Source organism: Palaemon carinicauda, chromosome 2 (genome assembly GCF_036898095.1).
Source record: "Palaemon carinicauda isolate YSFRI2023 chromosome 2, ASM3689809v2, whole genome shotgun sequence".
NCBI classification, from domain to species: domain Eukaryota; kingdom Metazoa; phylum Arthropoda; class Malacostraca; order Decapoda; family Palaemonidae; genus Palaemon; species Palaemon carinicauda.
Window position 1 is genome coordinate 34,826,659 of NC_090726.1, and position 12,500 is coordinate 34,839,158.

Sequence of the window (12,500 nt, forward strand, 5' to 3'; positions counted from 1 at the left end):
AATTAGTATTTTAATGATTTCATCATAAGCAATACGTGTTGAAAAGAAGGACCGCGTGTGTTAATTCATCTTTAATTTAAATACAATTTTCGTAATTATCTAACTGTGGCACTAAGGAATCCTAACCAGTCTTATAGAATATTTCAAATTAAATTAGGATTATAAGTAATTTACATTTCTTTTTATTATGATTTGAATAGTTTTCAATGTGTAGTGACGGTATCGTTTAAATGATTTGGTTATTACCTTACTTTCAGAAATTAAAATTAAGTTTCTTGCTGAATTTCGTGATAATTTCGACTACCAACAATAGTATCTATCACTGGGGAGCAATGCACAATGTTTGCGTAAAAAAAAAAAAAAAAAAAAAAAAATCTTACTTATAATACATGCTGCTGAAGTATTGACTTGCTGCACTTTCAAGTCCAGCTGCATGTTTATGGCAAAATGTACGGGATTAAGGATCAAGTAATCACTAGACTAGAAGAAAGAAAGTTCTTACCTATTATAGGTTTTGCTCAGATGATTTACTGTTTATGAGACTTTATAGACGCAAATTATGGGGAGTAAAGGCTTGAAAACAGAAGTGCTTTTCTATTTCTTTCTTTTAATTTCATATATTTGGCGGAAGTGTAATCATCAGGACAATGTCTATAATCAGTTTTGCTTTATAGTTACACGGCGTCATTTATCTTCCCATAGTTATTTAGCAGCGCCCTGAGCGTCCATGAAGTGGTGGAAATATACTTTATCAGAGCAAATGATGTATAAAAACATGTGAAGGAATACCAAGGCAGTTAATAAAGGAATGAGTGCATGTTTTCGAGACGTCCTTGAACACATGCTAGAATCTTCATTAAGTCAAGTACGAGGTTTAGTCTTCCAGTACAGGAAATTTTATAACCCTTTTTTTTGGATACAGTTGGTTTGAATATACAACTAGTTTTTGGGAGGTAATAAAACCAGTGAAATGAGTTATGTATTTAGTTAAATGGTAGAAGTCCAATAATTCATTAAATATGAAAGTTTGCTGAAGTTATGTCTAGAGTGTTGTTAGATAAACTCCAAAAAACGATTAAACGGTTCAGGTTTAAATGTCACTCATGAAAGGCAGAGGACAGTGACAATGCTCTAGAGACTAAACATATATCCTCATGATCAGCACCCAAGCTAGGAACAGGGAGGACCAGACAATTGCTTCTGAGGACTCAACAGGTAGACCTACAGCCTCAAGCAAACCCCCCATCCTGAACTGACAAGGATGGTGAGGTTGCAAACACTGAAGAACCTATGGAGTTTGATCGGGACTCGATCTCCCGTCCAACAGAACGCTAGACAGGAACGTTTCCAATAGGCCATCTAAGCCCTACTTATAAAATGAGTGCAAAAGGGTGAAATGAGTGGGCCATTTTGGTTTTCATACAGATAGACGGAGAGCTTTCATCATATGAAATAATTTTTTTATTTACTTTTTTATCTAATAGAAGTATTAAGAACTTCATTCAACTATAGGAATGATTCCTTCATTATCTTGAGGTGAGAGAGAGGCTGGGGGTGTCGGGTGCAGCATTTCTTTTAAATACAAATAGATAAAGAAAAAAAATTATTTGCGGTGTATTATTGCCTATACGAGTAACAGAATTCTGTTTTAAAGATGTATCATATAAATTATGCTTATGCTCACGTGATTTTTTTTCTAGGATATCTGATATTTATCGAAATAGTGTAGTTTCACTTTAATGTTTGAATACGAATTTTAAGCTTATGTATTTATATTTTTCCTTGCTAATACATTTTTGTCATTTAAATAATGCATATCCAGTTGATAGCATATTCTGCACATTTATTTTTACCACTATAAACATCATCATTATGGAGGTAACAACATCTGTCTGTTAGAATAGCTTCTAAAACTAGAATTCCGCTAACGATTAAGAGGCATCAAGAAAATTATTTTATCATTATAGAAGGAATTCCCAACAAAGAGGAACTAGTAAAGGGGTCTCAAGAGACGTCATTAAGACAAGAATCATAAACAATTACGTTCGAGTCATTGCGTGTTTGTATTCAGAACATTTAGCCAACACCATCGGACTGAGAACCTCTCGGAATGTAATTTCTCTTGAGCAGAAGGGTGTCATTAACATGAATGAGTTGGCGATTCCATGTAATTGTGATTTTGATCCGAATTCTCATAAACGATGCAAAGTGCTCGTTTCAAGAAAGAAACTGCGACATCAGATTTTAAATAACATCTAGACTAAATTCTAATGTTGTTAAATATTCAAGTTTTTGCAACAACTTGAAAGTCGTATTTAAGTAGACTATCTGATCTTGCGATTTGGATATAAATCCCAGGTTATGATATAATCTTGTAATGTTGACTGAAGAGATAAAGATATAAGTTGAAATTTGAGATTTAATGGTATACTGAGACACAAGGGTTATATAATCCTAAAGAAACGTGGATAACAGCAACAAATACAGTTTTATCTCTATACTGTTTAACCAAATAGTGCAGTCTATATATCATATATTATAACTACTATATAACAGTAATTTATATAAAAAAAAGAAGCTGAAGTTTTATTATTTTTTCAAACTGTATTAGAGTGAAACCCTAGATTTAAACACCTGCGCTTCGATTTCTTATCAATAATTTCGTCGGTATTTTTATGTTCAATAACGTTTACCGGTACCCTTTGCTCTTTAAGAATAACAAGGACTGCTTTGGAATGAAAATGTTCACATCCGTACGAAGGAAACTACGCAAATTGAATGTGGTTTTAATCCAAAAATTGTCGTTATAACTAGGAATCAAGTTACGTTTTTTTACATTATTTTCATGTTACAGATGAAGAGAAGACAATAAATAAGGAAAATCGATGAGAAATTGTGGTGGGAGGGATTCAGACCTGTGTAAAACGTTTGGAAGAAGCTATTTATCTTGCTGTTTAATCTATTTGATTATTATTATTATTATTATTACTATTATTATCATTATTATTATTATTATTATTAAAGAGATGAAGTATTGTTGTTATTGACCATAATAGAAGGAAAACTAGTTAACACTATTTACTGAAATGGTATTATTCGAATAGTTGAACCAATGAAAAATCAAGAAATATAAGATAGTATTTTTTTAAATGAGTGATATGATAGATCGATGTGTTTTGAAAGGATAAGGGCACTTCCCGAGACCAGGAGAAGGTAGGATTTTGAAAAGGAAGCTAATTCGAAGTACTTGGCCCTAGTAAGGTTTGTGTCAACAGATGTCCATTGGAAAAGAAAATGATAGAAATTATTATTATTATTATTATTATTATTATTATTATTATTATTATTATTATTATTATTATTATTATATAGCAAACCGACTTTTCAAAACATTAATAACTGTGAAGTCATTCACAAAGCATATCTTTTAGAGATACGGAAGGTCTACACCAAAGTAACTTTATTATTACTCTTCATCATCTTGTTGTTATTGTTATTATTATGTTATAAAACGCTATTTTCTTAGAGAAGTTACATATAGTTTCGGATTATTATTGTTGTTGTTGTTGTTGTTGTTGTTGTGTTATAAAACGCTATTTTCTACAGAAGTTACCTATAGCTTTGGAGTTTGTTAATTATCTCATCCTCATTATTATTATTATCATTATTATTATTATTATTATTATTATTATTATTATTGCGTTATAAAACGTTTGGGGAAGCTACCTTTAGTTTCCGATTTTGTTAATTATCTTACTCTCATTATTATTTTTATTATTATTATTATTAGTAGTAGTAGTAGTAGTAGTAGTAGTATTGTGTTATAAAACGCCATTTTATTAGAGAAGCTACCTATAGTTTCGAATTTTGTTAATGATTATTATTATTATTATTATTATTATTATTATTATTATTATTGTGTTATAAAACGCCGTTTTATTAGAGAAGCTACCTATAGTTTCAGATTTCGTTAATTATCTTATTCTCCTTACAAAGCCGCTATTCCTAAAATTAGTGAATGTTGTGTAATATTGGAAGTTGCTGCCACGGGTAGTGGAGGGCCTCGCTTTTGTTATTCATTCTGACATTTAGACGACCTTTTAGCGAAGTCAAATTTGTGTCGTTTTAATGCTTTTTTTGATTACCATTGTATGTTATTCTGAAATTAAAGATTATTTCATCAAAATCACTGAAATGTCAGAATTAGCTTTTCTGATTCTGCACGCTTGACAGAGAATTATTAACATTATTTTTACAAATTCGATTTTCACTAATGGATATCCAAAGAATTATAGGTAGTAGGTTCGCTAGGGCACCAACCACCCGTTGAGATACTACTGCTAGGGAGTCATTAGGGTTTTTTGACTGACCAGACAGTACTACATTGGATCCTTCTCTCTGTTTACGGATCATTTTCTCTTTGCCTACACATACACCGAATAGTCTAGCCTATTCTTTACATATTCTCCACTTTCCTCATACACCTGACAACACTGAGACCTATAAACAATTCTTATTCGCTCAAGGGGTTAACTACTGCACTGTAATTGGTCAGTGGCTACTTTCCTCTCGTTAAAGGTAGAAGAGACTCTTTAGCTATGGTAAGCAGCTCTTCTAGGAAAAGAACACTCCAAAATTAAACCATTGTTCTCTAGGCTTGGACTGTGCCATAGACACTGTACCATTGTCTTCTAAGTTATTTCTATTCCTCTTGTTTTTTTTTTTTTGAAGTTTTAATAGTTCATATATGAAATATTTATTTTAATGCTATTACTGTTCTTAAGATATTTTAATTGTTAATTACTTCTCTTATAGTTTATTTATTTCCTTATTTCCTTTCCTCACTTGGCTATTTTCCCTGTCGTAGCCATTGGGCTTATAGCATCCTGCTTTCCCAACTAGGGTTGTAGCTTAGCAAGTAATAATATTAATAGTAGTAGTATTCTACACTGTTTGTTTATCTGTGGTGGATCATAGCGAGCAGAGGGGCGAGCTGGTATTATTTTCATTTCCCGTCATCTTACAGGAATGAGAGTCTTTGACGTTGGCCTCGGAAGAGAGGAGAAGCATTTACTATTTAGGGAGCAATTTTTCCAACCACACTTTTTGAATGGGGATACCGTAACGTGGTTAAAGGGTTTGTGTATCGACATGATCAGCAAAGCTTTACTAGTCAGGGCCACTCATTCCAGGTTGGTTTCCTGTGAGCGATCAGACAAAATTCTCCCACCATCACCAATCTGCAGTTTGCCACCGTGTTGATGAAAACTGGCCTTATTCAGGCATGAATAAATGCATGTATGAGGCCTTTGCCCTGCAATGGACTCGAAAGGACTGCATTTGTTGTTGTTGTTGATTTCCCATCAAGGATGTACAACCGGACACCACGGGAAAAAATTATATGTACCTAACCAATTTTACTTCCCGGGGCAGAAATATTCGTTTTGTACCATTAGCCATTACAACAGTAGTAGTTTTGCAGGCGTCTGTGATTGCCGTTGGCCTCAAGGCAGAAATACATCCGTTATTTAACGTTGTATATCATCCCCCATGATCTTTAGAGCCATCTTATAGACGCTCCTATTCCTTTGGATACAGAATCTCTTAAGCCATTGGCAATTCCTACCATACTACCATCACGTTAGCATTCGATTTCAAGTGGCTAAACTTACTATAAGTACGGATGCGGCAGTAAACATTGCTCCTTTCTTTTTTTCGGGATGTACAGACTTATAGAAGGGGTTTCACTCTCACACACACACACACACACACACACATATATATATATATATATATATATATATATATATATATATATATATATATATGTGTGTGTGTGTATATATATATATATATATATATATATACACGCATACATATATATATATTATATATATACATACATACATACATACATACACACAAAAAACAGCAAATGCGGCCGTTTATAGTCCACTGCAGGACAAAGGCCTCAGACATGTCAATTCGTGCTTGGCGTTTTGGCATTTTATCATCAATACGCTGGCCAGCGTGGATTGGTGATGGTTTGAAGGTTTAAAAGTCGCTCATGAATGGTAGAGGCATGGGGCTATGCCATAGCCCTATCAAACAGGGCAATGCCCTAGAGACTAGCCATATATACATGTGATCAGCGCCCAAGCCCCTTCTCCACCCAAGCTAGGACCAAGGAGGGCCAGGCATGGGCTGCTGATGACTCAGCAGCTAGATCTATAGGCTCCCCCCCCAACCTCAACACCCCCCCCCACACCCCCCCCAACCTCAACACCCCCCCCCTATCCTTAGCTCATAAGGATGGTGAGGTTACAGCGACCAAAGGAACAAATGAGTTTGAACAGAACTCGAACCCCAGTCTGGCGATCACCTGACAAGGACGTTATTAGCTTTGCTGATCATGGCGATACGCAAACCCTTTCGTCACGTTAAGGTATCCCCATTCACAAAGGGATATATATATATATATATATATATATATATATATATATATATATTGTCAGTGTGTATTTATAAATGTATGCAAACAAAAATCCCGTAGTATTTTGGTAAATGCTATTTACAGTTGATGATTATCTTCGTGAAAAAAAATATATACGGTTTTAATAAGCTTCAACGCATGATATTGATTTCCGTTTGTTATCAATGATTAAATATTTCGGGAAATTTGTATCATACTGGAAATATTGGCAAGTAATGCTGATCATTAGGTGTGATTTCATGACCTTTTTGATGATCACCATTTGTGTTGTACAATAAGGAAAAAAATAAACTTCATACAAATGTTGGGATTATTAAATGCTTGTAAATGTCAGCTGTTCTTGTTCAATATAAGCCCAATGATTGGTTGACAAATCATGAACACACCACCGAAGGAGAATAATAAAAAGGAATCTATTGATACGATATTTTTATTTACTTGTGAATAAAGATTTTTTTTATATATGAGCAAATCCTAGTCATTGCCATTTCGTGAACTTACTCCGAAATCATTTCAACAGCAAGTTTAGCGTATTTATATATGGTCATTCACTTATATTTTTTGTCCTTTGATGCTTCCGGGATTTTTAAGTAATTTTTTCGGTATACTACTGCTGCATTGCTTGTTCAGCTCTTTCGAAGTTTCCATTTTCTTTTTAAGAACGCAAATCTCTCTGTTCTTCCTAGATAACATAAGGATTCAAAATCATCTATCATCTAATTAATTTGTGTTACATATCTAAAGCTATCACCTTTTGAATACCAGCTAATCCATCTCAGCAGCTTAATTTCTTTATTTCAAATACATTAAAAAAGCTTCGTTAACCCTGCATGCTTTCCAAGTTCTGCTTTCAAATATATTCCTTTATTATTATTATTATTATTATTATTATTATTATATAAATACGCCGTTATGATTCATTTATTCTTAACAACCTCCAATGACACCAAAAAATGCTTGTATAGTTCAACTGCTTTATTCTTTACACTATCGACAATTATCATTCATATGTCCTTTTTGTCTATTATTAAACTTCTTAACCCTAATCTTTCAAATATGTTCTTTCTGTGTTTCCCCTTAATAGTGATTTCTCAATCACCAGTTTCTATAATTCAATCATCGATACCACTAGTCAGTTTTCAATTACAAGATGCCATATCAATCCCCAAGGGGTTCACAGCTCTTCTAAAGGCGTTCCTCATCCTTTGGATACGTAGCACCTTTGTTTTTTCACTAAGTATTCACTCACTTATATAGGAGAGCCGTTATTAAGGCAACGCTCCTACTGTACTGTAAATAGGCGCCATCTAGCCATTCTTTGTAGCTTTGTAGGTGTAACAGATACAGAATATTAGGGAGGGAATCGTTATCCTTTGTCAAAAGGAGGGCGGGTCCATCAGGACGACATGGCTACCTCACCCAAAAATAGAGTTTTCGCTTCGCTCAAAATCCATTTTTTTCACTAAGTATTCACTTACTTCCATCCATTTAATAATCGAAAAGCCAGGAAGTAAAAGAAAAAAAACTCAAGATCTGGATCCACCTGAGGTTTATTCACTAGAATGTTTGTAATTCGGTGAGGTGACGAAGAAAATAGTCTATGGAGAGGAATAATAAAATAATCAATGTTTTCATTCTTGTCTTAAGTAACTCTTTCGATTAGCTGGATGTAAATGTTTGCAATTCAAATTTGGATTTCCTGTGGTTTGAAATGATGGCTAAGTAAACTATGCTTCATGTCGATGGCGTTTGAAGTAAATAGATGGTTTAAATGCATTTCTGACATGATTCATTTCATTGTTTTTCGACCAAATACTTCAGATGTCTGCGTTTAGATTCCATTGTAATTTTCTATTAGTATACTATATAAATTATCATTTATTAAAAGTTATAAAGTAGAGCCTTCCTCCCACCCTACTTTCACCTAAACTCTATTCTTTACGATATTGCTTACGTTCTAATAAGAATAACATTCCATACACACCCTTTTATAACACGCCTGATATACTCTTAATATGTTTCAAAAACTGATATACTCTAATATGTTTCAAAAACTGATATACTCTAATATGTTTCAAAAACTGATATACTCTAATATGTTTCAAATTAAGGGATATGTAATAATCGTCGACTTCTAGAGGATATCAACATATCATATATTTACAGTTAATATGATTAGGCTGGGAGGAACGTAGAGAGTAGAGGTCCCTCTTTTTGTTTTTGTTTCTTTGTTGATGTAGGCTACCCCCCAAAATTGGGGGAAGTGCCTTGGTATATGTATGTATGTATGTATGATTCGGTTAAATCATCTCCCCTATATAATATGAGCAAGTGACTGGCTGTATATATATATATATATATATATATATATATATATATATATATATATATATATGTATATATATATGTATATATATATATATATATATATGTATATATGTATATATATATATATATATATATATGTATATATGTATATATATATATATATATATATATATATGTATATGTATATGTGTATATGTGTATGTGTGTGTGTGTGTCATTCTGGTCACGCTCAGCGGCTTTGCCACGCGTATAACTAGTCCGTTTCTCCCCGTCCTTCGGGTACGGGGGACCTCCAAGGGGATAGCCATACCCTCGTTAGAGGTGGTACCCTGAAAGGAAAGGGGGAGGGGTGAGAATGGTTAAATATGTATCTGTGTGCGTGTGTGTGCATATCTATCTTAGAATTGACCATTTGTCAGTCCAATTCTTGTTTTATTTCATCAGCTTTATCCTCCTGCTTTCATATCAAAATGTATTCAGGTTTGTCTCTCAGCAAATTCCCCGTTTTAGAAACAAATCATATATCTCTTGCTTGAGGGTACAATCGGGCACACTATCCAATCTTATTTGTCTTGGTTTTTTTTTTTTTTTTTTTTTTTTTTTTTTTTTTTTTTTTTTTTTTTTTTTTTTTTTTTTTGAAAATTTTATAGTTTGTGTGCGAAAATTTTTGTTTCAGTGTTCTTACTGGTTTTGAAATATTTTATTTTATTTGTCCATTTTTTCTCTTGTAATTTATTTGTTTCCTTATTTCTTTTCCTCAATGGGCAATTTTCCCTGTTGGAGCCCTTGAGCTTATAGCATCCTGCTTTTCCAGCTAAGGTTGTACCTTAGCTTGTAGTAATAATAATAATAATAATAATAATAATAATAATAATAATAATAATAATAATATGTCTCGTAAATCTTACTATTATTCAACTTGGAAAATAGCTTATCTTTTGAATTATATCTTTTTGAAAATTTCTTTCTGCCCCAATTTTCAAACAAAATTAAGTTGAATATGAAAATTAGAGACGAGTTGTATTTGAGAAGTGTCCTCTACGTCCGACAGCATTTCGAATTTTACTAAGTGAAATTATATCATATTATACCTTGGCGCGCAAGACCTTAACAATTGCATTAAGTGGAAAATACGGTTTTAAAGCCGCGTGAAAAAGAAGGGATGTGAGCAAAGTCGACCTGGCGACCGTTTCCGGCCATTAAGTTAATGTCCTCTTTGCGGTGCACGAAGCGAAAAGCGTTTGAGCTCCGCTATTTCTCTTTTCAAGGCAATGAATATTACTCCACGTGCCGCATCCTCTTCTTGTAGAAGGGTTTACACATTTGCGTATATGATTTCAAACTGTTTGAATCATTTATTAATCTTAAGGGTATTTTCTGATTGGCCACTTTCCTCTTAGTAAGGGTAGAAAAGACTCTTTAGCTATGGTAAGCAACTTTTCTAGGCGAAGGACACTCCAAAATCAAACTATCGTTCTCTAGTCTTGGGTGGTATCATAGCCTCTGTACCATGGTCTTCCACTGTCTTGGGTTAGATTTCTCTTCCGCTTTTTCTCTGCCGCTTGTTTTGTGAAAGTTTTTATAGTTTATATATGAAATATTTATTTTAATGTTGTTACTGTTCTTAAAATATTTTATTTTTCCATTTTTCCTTTCCTCATTGGGCCATTTTCCCTGTATGAGCCCCTGGCCATATAGTATCCTGCTTTTCCAACTAGGGTTGTAGCTTAGCAAGTAATAATAATAATAATAATAATAATAATAATAATAATAATAAGGTTACTTATAACACAGTTGATATATGTTGCGATTAATGTTGGCCAACTCGTTTTATCAATCTTTAATCATCTGGGTAAATTCACGTGGCATGTTGCATTGGTGACCAAATTCCTGTGTATTTAGATGACATGTGGTATTGATTCCACGACTTTCTGAAGGTCATTCATCAGATTATAGTTATCTAGGATCAAATCCATCTTCATGTGCCTTGAAAAGAATGAAACTTTTATTCAAACTTTGGTGGTGAAAGTTTTATCCAGTGACAAAACTTAGAATAAATCATCTACAAGAGAAGTAATGAATAATCAAAATAAAATATTTAAAGAACATTATAATAAATCTTTCATATATAGACTATAAAAAAACTTTAAAAAAACAAGAGAAAGAGTAACGAAATAGAAAAGTGTGATCGGTTATACCCTCAAGCAAGAGAATTTTATAAAGGTATTAACGTTTGATGTCAATGAGCTCGTTTTTATGTTACATCAAGAATATCTGTTTATTCAGAAGACATCTCATTTTCATTAGTGTGCATTATTTTTCATAATTATTCACTTAAATGTTAGTGTTTCATGTTAAAAAATAAAGAATATAGTTTTAAAGTACAATTTTGAACACCGGAAAATAATAGCTCTCGTTGTAAATTAAACTTTGGAACAGGTTATTCATTACTGTAATAAAATTGTTTGAAAAAATATAAGAAAAAAGTTAATTATATTTCATCTTTGTGGGATCAAAGAAAGAGAAAATTAATCTGTGAAACATATTAATTTTCTTGCAGTTAACGCTAAAATAATTTTGCACCAGTATGTCCTTGTTGCCTGTTTCATATTACCCGATGTAATGATTTCGCCTGGATTGTACAATTTCCCTTCGTGACTGCACAGCATTTCGTCGTGGTGATCATATATCATTAGCAAAACCCCTAAGGATTATATTTCTCTTTCTTTTAATTTGCTTTGTCTAATCATATTATAAGTGTCCTTGGGTTATTTTATTTTCTAAATTTCGTACATACATTTAAAGTTATTTTTCCATTTTTGAAAAGAATTCATTGAATGTTATAAGATTTCCATCTACATAAAAGACTTAACTCATTGACTTAGAGGGTTAAAGAAAATAAATGTATTTTTAAAGTAAGAATTCCTATAAAAAATAGATATAAAAACGTCTAACTTTTGGTGTATCCAGAAAGTGAGTTTGGAATATTTTTAGGATATTTTCTACCAGGATTAAAGCCTATCTTTACCATTTGCATTGATCACAGATCATCCAGATCAGTCAAATTACAAGTTTAATATTACCTGATCTGCGTTCAACAGTGATTGACTGCAATGGTCCTTGGAGTTTCAAATACTTCAATATATAATTATTCACTCACATTATTTTAACTTCAAAACACTTATTTATATTGAATTTTTATGTAACATTTTTAATTATTCATTAATTTTTTGGAAAGAAAGATTTTTAGTTAGAAAAAAAATTGTCAATGTCATATATAAATAATTTATGTCATTATTTCCATGCAAAGAGATTTGATGTATCATTTTTTTTTTTTTTTAAGTTCATATTTTTTTTATACCGGCCTGATTTAGATAAAAACAAAACCTTTCATGTCATTTGTCCTAACGTAGAATTGTTGTAACAATACTGAAGTCCTTTTTCTCTGAAATCTAAGTTAACTTTGTGAGGAGAGTCGCATTTAATCAATTATTGCAATAAGATCTTTACATGGATATTAATAGCTAACACCCTTAGGGAATGGCTATGCACTCTGACTCACGATTCGTGGGTGGAAAGACAACATTACCATTCTTGGAGCTAGGGATAAAGGTTGGAAGTCTCCCTGCGGAGTCATGAGCAGCCATTGCCTGGTCTTCACTGGTACAAGCCTGGTTGG

The 12,500-nt window shown here is 32.7% G+C and overlaps 1 protein-coding gene across 1 annotated transcript in view; it reads left to right on the forward strand.

Moving 5' to 3' along the window:
• The window catches only part of LOC137615979 (carbonic anhydrase-related protein 10-like), a 291,179-nt gene that overhangs the window by 172,754 nt on the left and 105,925 nt on the right, over nucleotides 1-12,500 (forward strand). The gene's annotated exons all lie outside the window — the stretch shown is intronic.